At 43.8% G+C, this 13,066-nt stretch overlaps 1 protein-coding gene across 6 annotated transcripts in view; it reads right to left on the bottom strand.

Moving 5' to 3' along the window:
* The window catches only part of LOC135178791 (poly(rC)-binding protein 3-like), a 714,994-nt gene that overhangs the window by 384,334 nt on the left and 317,594 nt on the right, over positions 1-13,066 (bottom strand). The gene's annotated exons all lie outside the window — the stretch shown is intronic.

Here is a 13,066-nt window from a genome sequence, read left to right as displayed (position 1 = left end):
CATCGTACTCCTTCTTCACCTGAGGTCCTGCCTAAGAATCCCTGGACAGAGTGTCCAGAAGAAGCCAGGAGAACAGGGTCAGAGACTGTCCTTTCCCCAGAAGTTGGGAAGATTCTCCTTTCCCCTGAAGCTGGGAGGATTCCAACCTCAAAGTCCACGGGCAAAGCTTCCCTGAAGATTGGACACTTGCATAGGCTGTGACGTAGCCCCGGAGGGTGACTGATAATTAATAAGAATTTGTGAGTAGACGCTTTAATGCCTCTGTAATTCTTTATAGCTTTCTGCCATAGAGCAGAAAGAGTGTGGGCCCACCTACTGGGCAAGTAGCATATTGACTGCAAGTGGTATTTGTCATGGGGAAAATCCTCTCTCTATTTATAGTTTGAATTGTTTGTTAGTTATTAGTAAGTTACTGTTTGATATGTTCTTATAATGTCTTCCATGACCATGTAGATCCATATTAATATTAAAATACAGAGGTTCAGAATATTGAAGTTAATAAATTATGTATTTTCATAGAATATTATCTTGCACCAATTAATTTCTCCCCTCCACCACAATTGACGTAGGCAGCAGAATCCCCTCCTTGACAGAGCTATGAACCTTACTGTGGGTATAAGTTACTCTTGACAGCAGACTACTCAGGTAGCCATTGCTACAGAAGGGATCCAGCAATGTCATCTTCCCATGCAGTTTCTCACCCTTAAACAGCACTTCAGTCTTGCTGCTGCCACAGAGGGTGAGGCTGAGCTGCAGATCATGGCAGCTATTGCAGGGAAGAAATGCTCCTCCTAACTAAGTATGGCTGATGTCTTGCCTCTGACAGCCTCAGGAGTAACAAACTCTGTCTATGCTGTCATAAAGACCTGAGCTGACTCAGAGATATGAGTAGATGTATACCTCACTATGTTAAGATCATTGTGCCTTCTTTCTATTACTATATTCATTTTGTACTCAACCTTTCAGCAGGTTGAATGAAGCAGCATTCTGATTACAAGTGCATCTTTAAAACATCACTCCTGAGCATAATTTGCCAGAAGTGAGGTAAACTTCTGATTTACCATCTGCTTTTAATTCTTTTCTGAGTGAAGATTATGAGTATATAGGTCATCAATGACCTGGATGAGGGCAGATAGTGCACTGTCAACAAATTTGCTGATGACACCAAACTGGGAGTAGCTGCCACACCAGAAGGCTGTGCTGACATTCAGCCAGACTTGGACAGGCTGGAAGGTTGGGCAGGGAGAAATGTAATGAAATTCAACAAGGGCAAGTGAAGAGTCTTGCACCTGGGAAAGAACAACCCCAGGGGTTAGTATAGGTTGGGGACTGATCTGTTGGAAGACAGCAAAGGGGAAAAAGATTTGGGGGTCCTAGTGGATGGGAGATTGACTACGAGCCAGCAATGTAGACTCGTGGCCAGAAGGGGCAATGCCATTCTGGGGTGTATTAGAAAGGTAGTAGGTCGAGAGAGATTCTTCTGCCCCTCTGCTCTGCCCTGATAAGGCCACATCTGGAGTCCTGTGTTCAGGTCTGGGCCTCCTAGTTCAAGAGAGACGTGGAATTGCTTGAGAGAGTCCAGTGTAGAGCCACAAAGAGGCAATGGAACCTGTTATGAGAAGTGCCTGAAGGAGCTGCTTGGAAAGGAGACTGAGAGGTGACTTCACCAATGTTTATAAATATGTAAAGGTGAGTGCTTGGAGGATGGAGCCAGGCTCTGCTCAGTGATGCCTGATGACAGGACAAGGGGCAATGGTGGAAGCTAAGGTATGGGAAGTTTCATTTAAACATTAGGAGGAATTTCCCTGTGAGGATGATAGAACACAGGAACAGGCTACTCAGGAAGTTTGTGAAGTCTCCTTTCCTCCTCTTCCTCACTTATGGCAATTAATAAGCAGGAATTATAAAACAAGTACTTATTTCCAAAAAGCCCTGCCCATAAACTATATACAAACAGTTAAATTTGGGTTCTAATTCGGTCTGGAAAATCTTCACAAGGATGCACATAGGCAATTTAGTAATTTAGGAAAATCAGAAAATTGGAAAGCTTTAGCCACAAAATGGCTCTGCCCCACTTATAAATAGGCAGCCTGGAGCCCTAGGGAAAGTTTGTTCTATTCACAGTGGTGGAGTAGAGTACAGTGATAGTCCTTGGCTCCTTTGCAGCAGTGTTGGAACTCCTTGGCATCTTGATAGCCATTGGGAGGCTTCTAGATCTTCCCAGGCTCTAGCAGGGTGCTGGAAAAGAGGCAGACGATTTCTGACTTGTTCCTGGTTCCTCTTGGCACAGATGTTTGCAGAGGTGCAGGTAGGATCTCTTGCAGATGTGCAGAGAGCACAATGTTGGTGGCACTTAGAATCACAGAATCATAGAATGGTTTAGAATGGTTTAGGTTGAAAGGGACCTCAAAGCTCATCCAGTTCCACTCCCCGCCATAGGCAAGGACACCTCCCACTAGAACAGGTTGCTCAAAGCCTCATCCAACCTGGTCTAGAACACCTCCAGAGAGGGAGCAGCCACAATCCCCTTGGGCAACCTGTGCCACTGTTTCACTACCCTCATTGTAAAGAACTTCTTCCTAACAACCATTTAGATCTCCCTTCTGCCACTTTTAAACCATTTCTCTTCATCCTGTCATTACAAGACCTTGTCAATAGTCCCTCCCTGTAGGCCCCCTTCAGATACTGGAAGGCCACTACAAGGTCTCCTCAAAGCCTTCTCTTCTCCAGGATGCAGAGCCCCAACTCTTGTAGCCTGTCCTCATAGCAGAGCTGCTCCACCCTCTGAGCATCTTCATAGCCTCCTTTGGAATTGCTCCAACAATTCCATGTCCTTCTTGTGTTGGGGGCTCCAGAATTGCACACCGTGTTCCAGATGGGGTCTCAGGAGAGCAGAGTAAAGGGAGAGAATCCCCTCATTTGCCCTGCAGCTATGCTGCTCTTGCTGCAGCCCAGCACATGGTTGCTGTCTGTGCTGCAATCACACTGATGGCTCATGTAGAACTTTTCATCAACCAAGACTCCCAGGTAATTTTCCTCAAGTCTACTCTTAGCCATTCACCACCCAGCCTGGAGTTGTGTTTGGGATCACACCAACCCAGGTGTAAGACCTTACACTTGGACTTGCTGAATTTCATTACATTTCCCCTTGTCCAACCCTCCACCCTCTAGCACATTGACTATGCCACACAGCTTGTTGCCATCTTCAAACTTGCTGAGGGTGCACTTGATTCCTCTATCATATCACTGACAAAGATGTCCAACAGCACTGGCCCCAACACTCGCCCCTGAAGGACACCACTTGCCACTGGTCTCCAGGTGCACATTGTGCCATTTATCACTACTCTCTGTGTGCAACCATCTATCCAATTCCTTATCCAGCGAGTGTTTCACCCATCAAGTCTGTTTTTCCAGTTTGGTGACCAGAATGTCATGTGGGACAGAGTCAAATGTCTTACTCAGGTTCAAGTAGATGACATCAGTTGCCCTTCCCTTCTCACCGTGTTGTGAGGCACTTAAGTTTCCAGATAGTTCAAGCTCAAAACATCAGGGTTAGGCTGATCTGAAGCACAAGGCAGAGCAGAACACATTGTCCAAGCCAAAAACAGTGAGGCAGAGCACATCACCTGAGCAGAGCAGAAGGCAGAGTAGCACACACTAAGGCAGAGCAGTGAGGCAGAGACAGCACAACTGCTTGCAAGTTAGCTCAATTTATATTATTTGCTCAAGTGTAATTTGCTCCTTTGTCCACAGAGATTCATCAAACAAAACATCATTTGCAAAACTGACCATATTAGGTGAAACCACAGCTTGCTCACCCTGATTTTGACAAGACACTCACAAGTGCAGGAACACTTGTGGTTTATTTCTTTGGGAGGTGTGCTAGTTTGAAAGTAGCTAGAATGTTTTGGTGAGAAGAGCCGGATGAGTTTAGCCTGGGTGCTTTCCAAAATTGGGGGCGGGGGGGGGGAGGGGGTTTAACACCCAAACCACCACCCCTGTCTATTTCACTCAGAGTATTGCTGAGAATTATCTTATCTAATCTAAAACAATATTTACATTAATGAATATTACAAGTTCAGTTCACACTTCATTCAGGCTATCTCAGATGTAGGTAATTAAAAAGCTCAGAAAGCAGCAGTTTGTAAATTCTCTCATAGATTCTTTCATTGTTGAGTGCCGATGGTACCTAGAACAGAAAACTCCTAACAGCTCGTATTATACACTCTGAATTTAAACTCTTTCAGCTAAGGTTAGATTCCTCTGTGGAATACACTGGATTTCACCATTCTCCTGCATTACCCAGTAGGTGTGACCAGGACCTTCAGCAGACACCACCCCTCGGACAGGTTTCCCTTTGTCTGAAGGAGAAAATACCCAAACAGTTTTCCCTAACAGATTCTTTTCACATACAACAGGAACTTTATCACTGTCTACTGTTTGGACCAAATCTGATTGTGTAGGTCCTGCTCTATTTACAGAACATCTGCTATTTACCAACCAGGTAGCTTGTGCTAAATGTTTGTCCCAGTTTTTCAGATTTCCACCCCCCATGGCTTTTAGGGTGGTTTTCAGCAAACCGTTGTAGCGCTCAGTATTCCCTGAAGCTGGAGCATAGTAGAGTATGTGGTAGATCCACTCAATACCATGCTCTTTGGCCCAGTTTTCACAAGATTATTCTTGAAATGAGTGCCATTGTCTGACTATATTCTCTCTGGAGTTCCATGTCTCCACATGATTTGTCTCGCCAAGCCAAGAATGGTGTTATGTGCAGTAGCATGTGGAACTGGTTAGGTTTCCAGCCATCTGATGCTGGCCTCTACCACTGTTAGCACATACTGCTTGCCAGAATGAGATTGAGGTGAAGCGATGTAGTCAATCTGCCAGGCTTCACCATACTTGTACTTTGACCATCTCTCACCATACCATAAGGGCTTGATTTGCTTAGCCTGCTTAATAGCAGCACAAGTGTCACAGTCATGGATGACTTGAGTGATATCATCCATGGACGAGTCAATTGACCTATCACATGCCCATCGGTATGTTGCATCTCTGCCTTGATGTCCAGATGAATCATGGGCCCACCTAGCTAAGAACAGTTCACTTTGGTGTTTCCAATCAAGGTCAAGATCAGAGTTTATATCAAATTGAGAAATTCTAACAGCTTGGTCTGCTTGATGGTTGTGTTGATGTTCCTCAGTGGCTCTGCTCTTAGGCATGTGTGCGTCTACGTGCCGCACCTTCACTGGAATTCTCTCCAGCCGTGCAACAATGTCCTGCCGTAGATCAGCACACCAAATAGGCTTTCCTTTCCTCTGCCAATCACTCTTTTTCCAGTCCTTTAGCCAACCCCATAGAGCATTGGCTACCATCCATGATTTGGTGTAGAGGTAAAGGATAGGCAAATTCTCACGTTCAGCCACATCAAGAGCAAGTTGGACAGCTTTTACCTCAGCAAACTGACTGGATTCTCATTCTCCACCTCTTGGTTCAGTAACTCTCCTGGTAGGACTCCAGTCTGCTGACTTCCATCTTCGCTTGTTCCCAACAAGATGACAGGAACCATCTGTGAACAAAGCACAGTTCTTTTCCTGATCAGAGAGATCACCATAGGGAGGAGCTTCTTCAGCACATGTTATTTTCTCCTCTGGAGGTTTGGAACAGTCTGTGCCTTCTGGCCAGTTGGTGATCTCCACCAGACCAGGTTGATCAAGATTCCCCATTCATGCTTGTTGGGTTATCAAAGCCATCCATTTAGACCAGGTTGCATCTGTGGCATGATGTGGTGATGAACCTTTGCCTTTGAACATCCAGTTTAGAACTGGCAGTCTAGGAGCTAGAAGCAATTGTGACTCGGTTCCAATCACTTCAGAAGTTGCTTTCACTTTTGCATAGGCTGCTAGTATTTGTTTCTCTGTTGTGGCGTAATTTGCCTCTGAACCTCTGTAGCTACAACCCCAGAAACCAAGTGGATGACTGCAAGTCTCACTTGGAGCTCTTTGCAAAAGACTCCAAGTTGGAACATTGTCACTGTACAGAATGTTCTTAATGTCTGGACCAGATCGCACAGGTCCCAAGCCCATTGCATGGACTTCTTGTTTAATCTGATCAAAGGCTGCTTGTTGTTCAGGTCCCCACTCAAAATTGTTTCTCTTATGAGTCACACCATGAAGAGGTTTGACAATTTGACTGTGTCGTGGAGGGCCTTTTGGCCTGAAAAGAGGGTTCTTTATGCCTATGCATGCCTGGACATGTTTTTCTGCCAGGACTCCTGGTTGTAAACAGGTTGTGTAAGCCAAACTCACCCAGCTCGTGTCTCCCTGGGGCAAATCCATGTGATCCCCATATTTGGGAGAGTCCAGGCAAGAGTCTCCTGCCTATTATGGTAGGGTTTGGCTTACTGCCAACCTGATTGGTCACTGTAGTGGCCAAAGGGCCCATTAATCTCATCCCACAGTCCATAAAGAGGGGTGCACAAGAGAACCACATGTTCAGCTCAGCTCTCTGGCCCTGCCTGCAGTGCAGCACATCTCTCTGGACTGCCTGCAAGGCTCAGACACAGTCTGACCCTCACTTACAGCATTCAGAGGCACAAACCTCATATATTGATCTCAATCATAGCTAACCTGTCTGCGTACCTTAGATGCAGAGCTCATTCAAGCCTGCACACTTTTATATATATAAGGAGATGATAGCCTCCTAAACTAGATGTGCATATCTGCAAGCTGTCTTGCTTTATCTATGGAGCTCAGACTCCCAGCAGCCTAGCACACTTTGTATGCCTGCTGCTTATTGCCTGGAGAGAACCAGGAAGCAGACTTCTGGATTGTCTGCACACACACACCCTTGGCCTGAACCCGTGAAGGAATCTTGCCAGAGCCAGCACGGACATTCTTCTCCTGTTCCTGGAATCCTACCAAGCTGATAAACCCTGGACATGGCATCCAGAAGAAGACAGCAGCACCAGAGGCAGAGATCGTCCCTCACCAGGAGAAAGATTAGAAAAACCTATTACCCTAGAGACTGGGAAGATTTATCGTTTCCCCTCAAGCTGGGAAGATTCCAGTGTCCAAGTCCACAGACAGATCTCCTGAAGTCCGGACATTGGGCACAGGCTGTGACACAGTCCCAGGAGGGTGATTAATAATTAATAGCAACACTTATAAGTAAAGCTTTAATACCTCTGTAATATAAGTTATCTCTGCCTTAGAGCAGGATGAGTTTCAGCCCCCTCTTCTGGGGCAAATAGTATAAGTTCCCAAGCGGCACTAAGCCAAAAGGGAAACTCCTCTGTCTGTATATTGTTAAATGTTTGCTTGTTAAATAACCAAATCCCTGTATATATTCTATCCTAAATTGTTTTCATAACCTTGCACAGAACTAAATTTTAATACACAGTGGTTAGGGCTGGCAAGAGTTCATAAATATTAAATTTAATAAATTATATTTTTATATAAAATTTATATTGCATCAAATTAATTTCTCACCTCTACCAAATAGGCGTAGGTGTAGAAATCCCCCTCCACAACAGACTGCAGGAACATGTAGTCTCCAAAATCCCAGTGCACCCAAGAAAGATAGAGTGCTCTTCTTAATTGTGGGAACTGCCATGTTAGAGACTTTGTTGATCACATCCTGAGGAATGTGATGGTGACCATCCTGCCACCGCACTCCCTGAAACTGAATTTCTCTGGCAGGTCCTTTGACCTTGTCTCTCTTAATGGCAAAACCTGCTTGCAACAGAATGTCAATGATTTTGTTAACTTTCACGAAGACTTCCTCAGCAGTTTGGCCCCACACAATGATGTTGTCAATGAATTGTAAGTACTCTGGAGCTTTACCTTTCTCCAGTGCATTGTGGATGACTGAGTGACAGATGGTTGAGCTGTGTTTCCACCCCTTAGGCAAATGGTTGAACTGGTACTGGATTCCTCTCCAGGTGAATACAAACTGAGGCCTGCACTCCTTTGCTATGGGAATACAGAAGAAAGCATTAGCAATGTCTGTGGTAGCATACCATTTAGCCTCCTTCGATTCCAGCTCGTACTGGAGTTCCAGCATGTCTGGCACAGCTGCACTCATGGGTGGCGTCACCTCGTTGAGGGCATGAAAATCAACTGTCAGCCTCCAGTCTCCATTAGGCTTGCGCACAGGCCAGATGGGACTGTTGAAAGGTGAATGACCTTTCTCAATGACAGCCTGATTCTCCAATTGATGAATCAGCTGATGAATGGGCAACAAAGAGTCATGGTTAGTTCTGTATTGCCTGAGATGAACAGTTTGAGTAGCAATTGGCACTTCCAGATCCTCTATGTCATGATGTCCCACAACTGCAGATTCATCAGAAAGTTCAGGTCTAATGGACAATTTCAATTTACCATCCTCAATCTCTACAGATGCTATTCCAAAAGCCCATTTGTGACCTTTAGGATCTTTGAAACAACCTTGTCTCAAAAAGTCAATTCCCAGTATGCAAGGCACATCAGGACCATTTAAAGTAGCATGTTTCATCCACTCTTTACCAGTTAAACTAATTTCAGCCTGCAACTTAGTTAACTCCTGAGATCCACCAGTGATTTCAAAAATAGATATGGACTCTGTCCCTTTACAATTTGATGGCAATAAAGTACACTGAGCACCTGTGTCAACTAAAGCCCTGTATTTCCGAATTTTTCAACTGCCAGGCCACCTAATGCATAGATGCCAATAGATTTGGTTTTCTCCACTATCCCTTTCCTCCTCCTGGCTGGAGGCAGGGCACCTCTGATGCTGAACATGGCATGTGATGTGTACACAGTGATTGGTGTTGTTGTGAGAGAAATTGCAATTATTGGAATAATTGCAGTTGCTCTGGGAAGCTGAATAAGTGAAAGCTACTTTTCTGGCATTGTCGAATGCTTTAGCTTTGCCTGGGTTTTGGCTGGGGCCAAGATGCTTGGAGCTCAGACACACTTTGATGACTCCTCTAGAGGATTTGAATTATTGGGGGTCTGGCCTGAGGCCTGTGAGTTCAAATCTGGCTTAGGGTTAGGGGTTTCTGCTGCCTGAGAGTTTGAGTTCATTGAAGAAACATCTGGAGTCTGAGCAGCTATCTCTGTTCCTCGGCTTCGTACCATGTTATTGTTATTACCCAGGACTTTGGCAGCTTTCCCAGAATCCAGGGGAGGAGAAGTAGTGGTGGCCCCCCATTGCTCTGCCTCCAAGATGGGACTGTTTACAGTCCAACTGCGGTTTATCTGGGACACTTTATCATTTGTCTGGGACACTGGTCTTTTCTTTTTACTTCTTAAAGACATCACACTCAAGTTTCTCATACATAATGTCAAAATTATTAGAAAATCCAAAATTATAAGACCTAAGATCACACTTGACAGAAATACCACAGTCTCACATGAATAAAATTCAGAGAAAGGGTTAGGTACCTGGGTCTTAAGCAAAATTACTCTCATTAAAGCTATGGACAATGCAGTAGAAGTAGCATTTCCTGTGTTGTTACTGGTAAAAGACCCTGTAATATTAAATCCAACATATCCAATGATGTAGTCCCCAAAATTAAAAAAAAAAACAAAAAACCCTATGATTTAATTTTCTTCAAAATTAGATTAAACAAAAGGTAACCAATTTGGGCTTTAATCCAATTATAGACAAGAAAGCAGAAAATAGGCCACACAATAGCCCCCACTAAGTAAAATAGCTTCATTAGCTTCATTCTGATTCCCAAAGTTAATTAACAATCACTCAAAATTAATTTGCCCCACATTGGGTGCCAAAATAAAGGAAGTGGTGGTTTGGGTGTTACCCTTCCCACACACACTTTGGAAGTCATCTAGACTAGACTCAGTGGGCTCTGAAAATTGAATGAAGCTTATATTTACAGCTTAGCACAACATACAAGCAGATATTTACAGTATATATACAGTTATATATAGAAATATACAAGGTAAAAGGTAATAGAGAAACACAACACCCCTTCCAGAAACCTGAGTCCTCAAGAGGGGCTCCCAACTGCCCTTCCACCTTCTCCCACTCCTCTACCTTACCCCAGACATTGCCTTGTGCCCAAGGAAGAATAGAGGGTTGGCCAGGGAGGTTAGGAAGCAGATGGATTAATCAGGTTAGGTTAGAGAGAGAGAAAAATGCAGCTCAAAACCCTGACAGAGAGCAACTTCTTTATCTATGTTTGAATTCTTGCTCTTATACCTCTCTGTTGGAGAAATTCTTGCTAGCTGAGGACACAGAAATAATAAACATGAGCAATCCGTGCTGGGAGTAACCTTGGGAGTTAGATACCAGGCACAGGGTGGCTTCCCCGCACATGCAGCTTCAGGAGGTGGAGTGCAGCTGCAGGTGGGCAGAGTTTAGCCAGCCCCAGAGGCTGACCCTCAGATTGTTATGGTATACTGACCTATCCATGCCTTACAAGTAACCCTGTACCCTCTATATGTAACCAATCTTGGTGGAGCACGCCTCTTGCTAGAACGCATATAAGTCACTGTATCATGAAAATAAAGTGGATTATGACCATCTAACCATATTGGTGAACAAAGAGTCATTTTACCCAGGTGCTCCACCGGTTTTACGCCAATACCTCTCAGCATGCCTATGAGTGAAGTAGACATCACCATTGTTTCTCTTTCACAGCCTGTAATCTAGTTCTTCTCACCAAAACATTCTAGCTAGCTTCAAACTAGCACAGAAGGGGACATAATGGCCCAAGACTTTGTTTTCCTCCTGCTCTTGCTTCCTCCATCAGCAGGAGGGTGGTGCAAGCCAAGACATGTCTTGGACCTATTAGTCTTCTACGACAACCTCTATGGAGATATTCAAAACCTGCCTGGATGCATTCCTGTGTAATCTGGTATAGGTGATCCTGCTCTGGCAGGGGGATTGGACTGGATGAACTTTTGAGGTCACTTCCAGCCCCTGACATACTATGATTCTATGATATTCATGTTTTTTCATTCAGTTGACTTGGATTCTTCAAATCTACCTACATACGACTGAAAGTGATGCCTACAAAAGCTATACTTCCTGAGACTGAACTCTTCCAGGAGTACTGCAAGGTAGCTACGTTAATACCTCCAGCAAATACCTATGCAGTATGGTGATTTGGAATCTTTCCCTATCACTTGCATGTTTATATCCTGCTAGGACTGAATCATAACTGCCTAAGTATGCTGAAACCTACTACTCGGTTGAAGATTTTTTTTTTCTATTAAGATGCATTAAAAAGGAAACACAGTCTCTCAGATTCAAACTTTCTACATCACTTTCTGCAAGAGCAAGATTATTAAACAACTGCTTATTTTGACCCTTTGAAATGACTGCAATTTAATAATGGAATTACAGTTCTTCACCTGTCACTGCACAGCGATTTGTTAGAAGCTTTGGAATGAACTTCTGTGCAAATGAAAATTATTATCACCATTGTTACTGGTCATAAAGAATGAGTTCAAAGTGTTTATTAACAGTAGGCAAATGCTGTGAGCTGTTTCTGATAAATTACTTCATTCCTAAAAAGGAAAATTTAAAAAGCCAAATGTGAAGACACAGTCAACAAGGTAGCAAATGTCACAGGAAGACATAGCTGTAACTGTGGGCACAAAAGAATGCCAAGATTACAAAGAACTCTGAAAAATGCATGCCTGGAGTATGGTCTTTTCTAATTAGCATGAAATCTTTCTGAATGCTTCCAAGGTAGCATTGGATTTTCTGTAGAGCTGGGGTGGAAGTTGGTTAATTGCTTCTTCACAAACATTTAACTTCATCGTGTAGCTCAGATATTCCCATTATAACTTACAATGCACTTGTTATTAGCCCACTGGAAAAGTATGGTCCCAAACCTGACACCTGATGTGTTTAATCACACTCATATTTCAAAACTGCACACACTCCAAAGTCCTCAGCCTACTGACATCTTTAGGTCACATCAATCAGGTCGCTGTGAGGACTGGCATGTTACAGTGCTATCCTACTGCACCACTGGTATATATTGCCATGTCTAGTCCCTTTCTGGCTCAAAAGAACTTGACAGAAAGCAAGGAAGATATATCAGTTCCAAACTTTCTCTACTTCTGCCTAAATTGTCTTCAGGAAAACAATCATAAAATACCTGGCTTTCTTCCTCTAACATGTCCAGCTCCAAGGTCTGACAGGCCATCTTGGAGACAGTTTTTTGTTCAAGTGTACATCTTAAAGATGATTTTATCTGACCGCACTTTTTTTTCTATGTTAAACATGGCCATAATAGAATACCAAGAGGAGAAATCACATTGCCAATAAATGGTTCACAGAACATTTTAAAACTGCCAACAGAACTCTTTTCCTTTACAGACTCATAGCACCAGTCAAGACAGAAGGAACTTCAGGAGGTCTTTGGTCCAACCTCCTGTTCAAAGCAGGGTCAGCTATGAAGTTGCTCAGGGCTTTATCCAGGCAGGTCTTGAAATCCTCCTATGATGGAAACTGCCCATCAGGTTTTATCTACTAAACCATCAGGCTTATCACTGTTCTCATCCTTAGCTGTTCTCAAGGTGAAAAAAATTCTCTATCTAGCAGTCTGAATCTTAAAGGTCTTTTCCAGCCTTAGTTTACAACTGTTGCCTTTCATTCTCCTGACATGCACCTTGGTTATGAGTCTGGCTTCAACTTCTTGCTAACCTCCTCACAGTTGATGGCAAGCTGCTGTTAGCTTTCCATTCTTCCCCAAACTGAGCAAGGCCTGCTCTCTCAGCCTCTTTTCACAGGCAAATAAGCTCTCCAAACATCCTGATGACTCTTCCCTCAACTTGCTCCAATTTATAGTTTTCCTTTTACTGACAGTTCCTTTCCAAACAAAATATTCAATCTGGTCTAAAAATGTCAAATAAAAAGGAATAATAATTTCTTTTCATCTAAATGCAGCCCCATTTATCTGTTCCAGTATGTTGCCAGCTCTTCCTGCTGCCAGGTAACAATGCTGGCTTACAAGCAGCTTCCTCTTCCACAGTCTTGTTGCTCTCTCTGGGACCACTCCAACACCTCAATATTTGTCTTGAAGTGAGGGGCCCAGAGCTGTACACAATGC

The sequence above is a fragment of the Pogoniulus pusillus genome, chromosome 10 (assembly GCF_015220805.1).
Source record: "Pogoniulus pusillus isolate bPogPus1 chromosome 10, bPogPus1.pri, whole genome shotgun sequence".
Lineage (NCBI taxonomy): Eukaryota > Metazoa > Chordata > Aves > Piciformes > Lybiidae > Pogoniulus > Pogoniulus pusillus.
The sequence above is the reverse complement of the archived record's forward strand: the minus strand, read 5'-3'. Positions and strand labels throughout refer to the sequence as shown.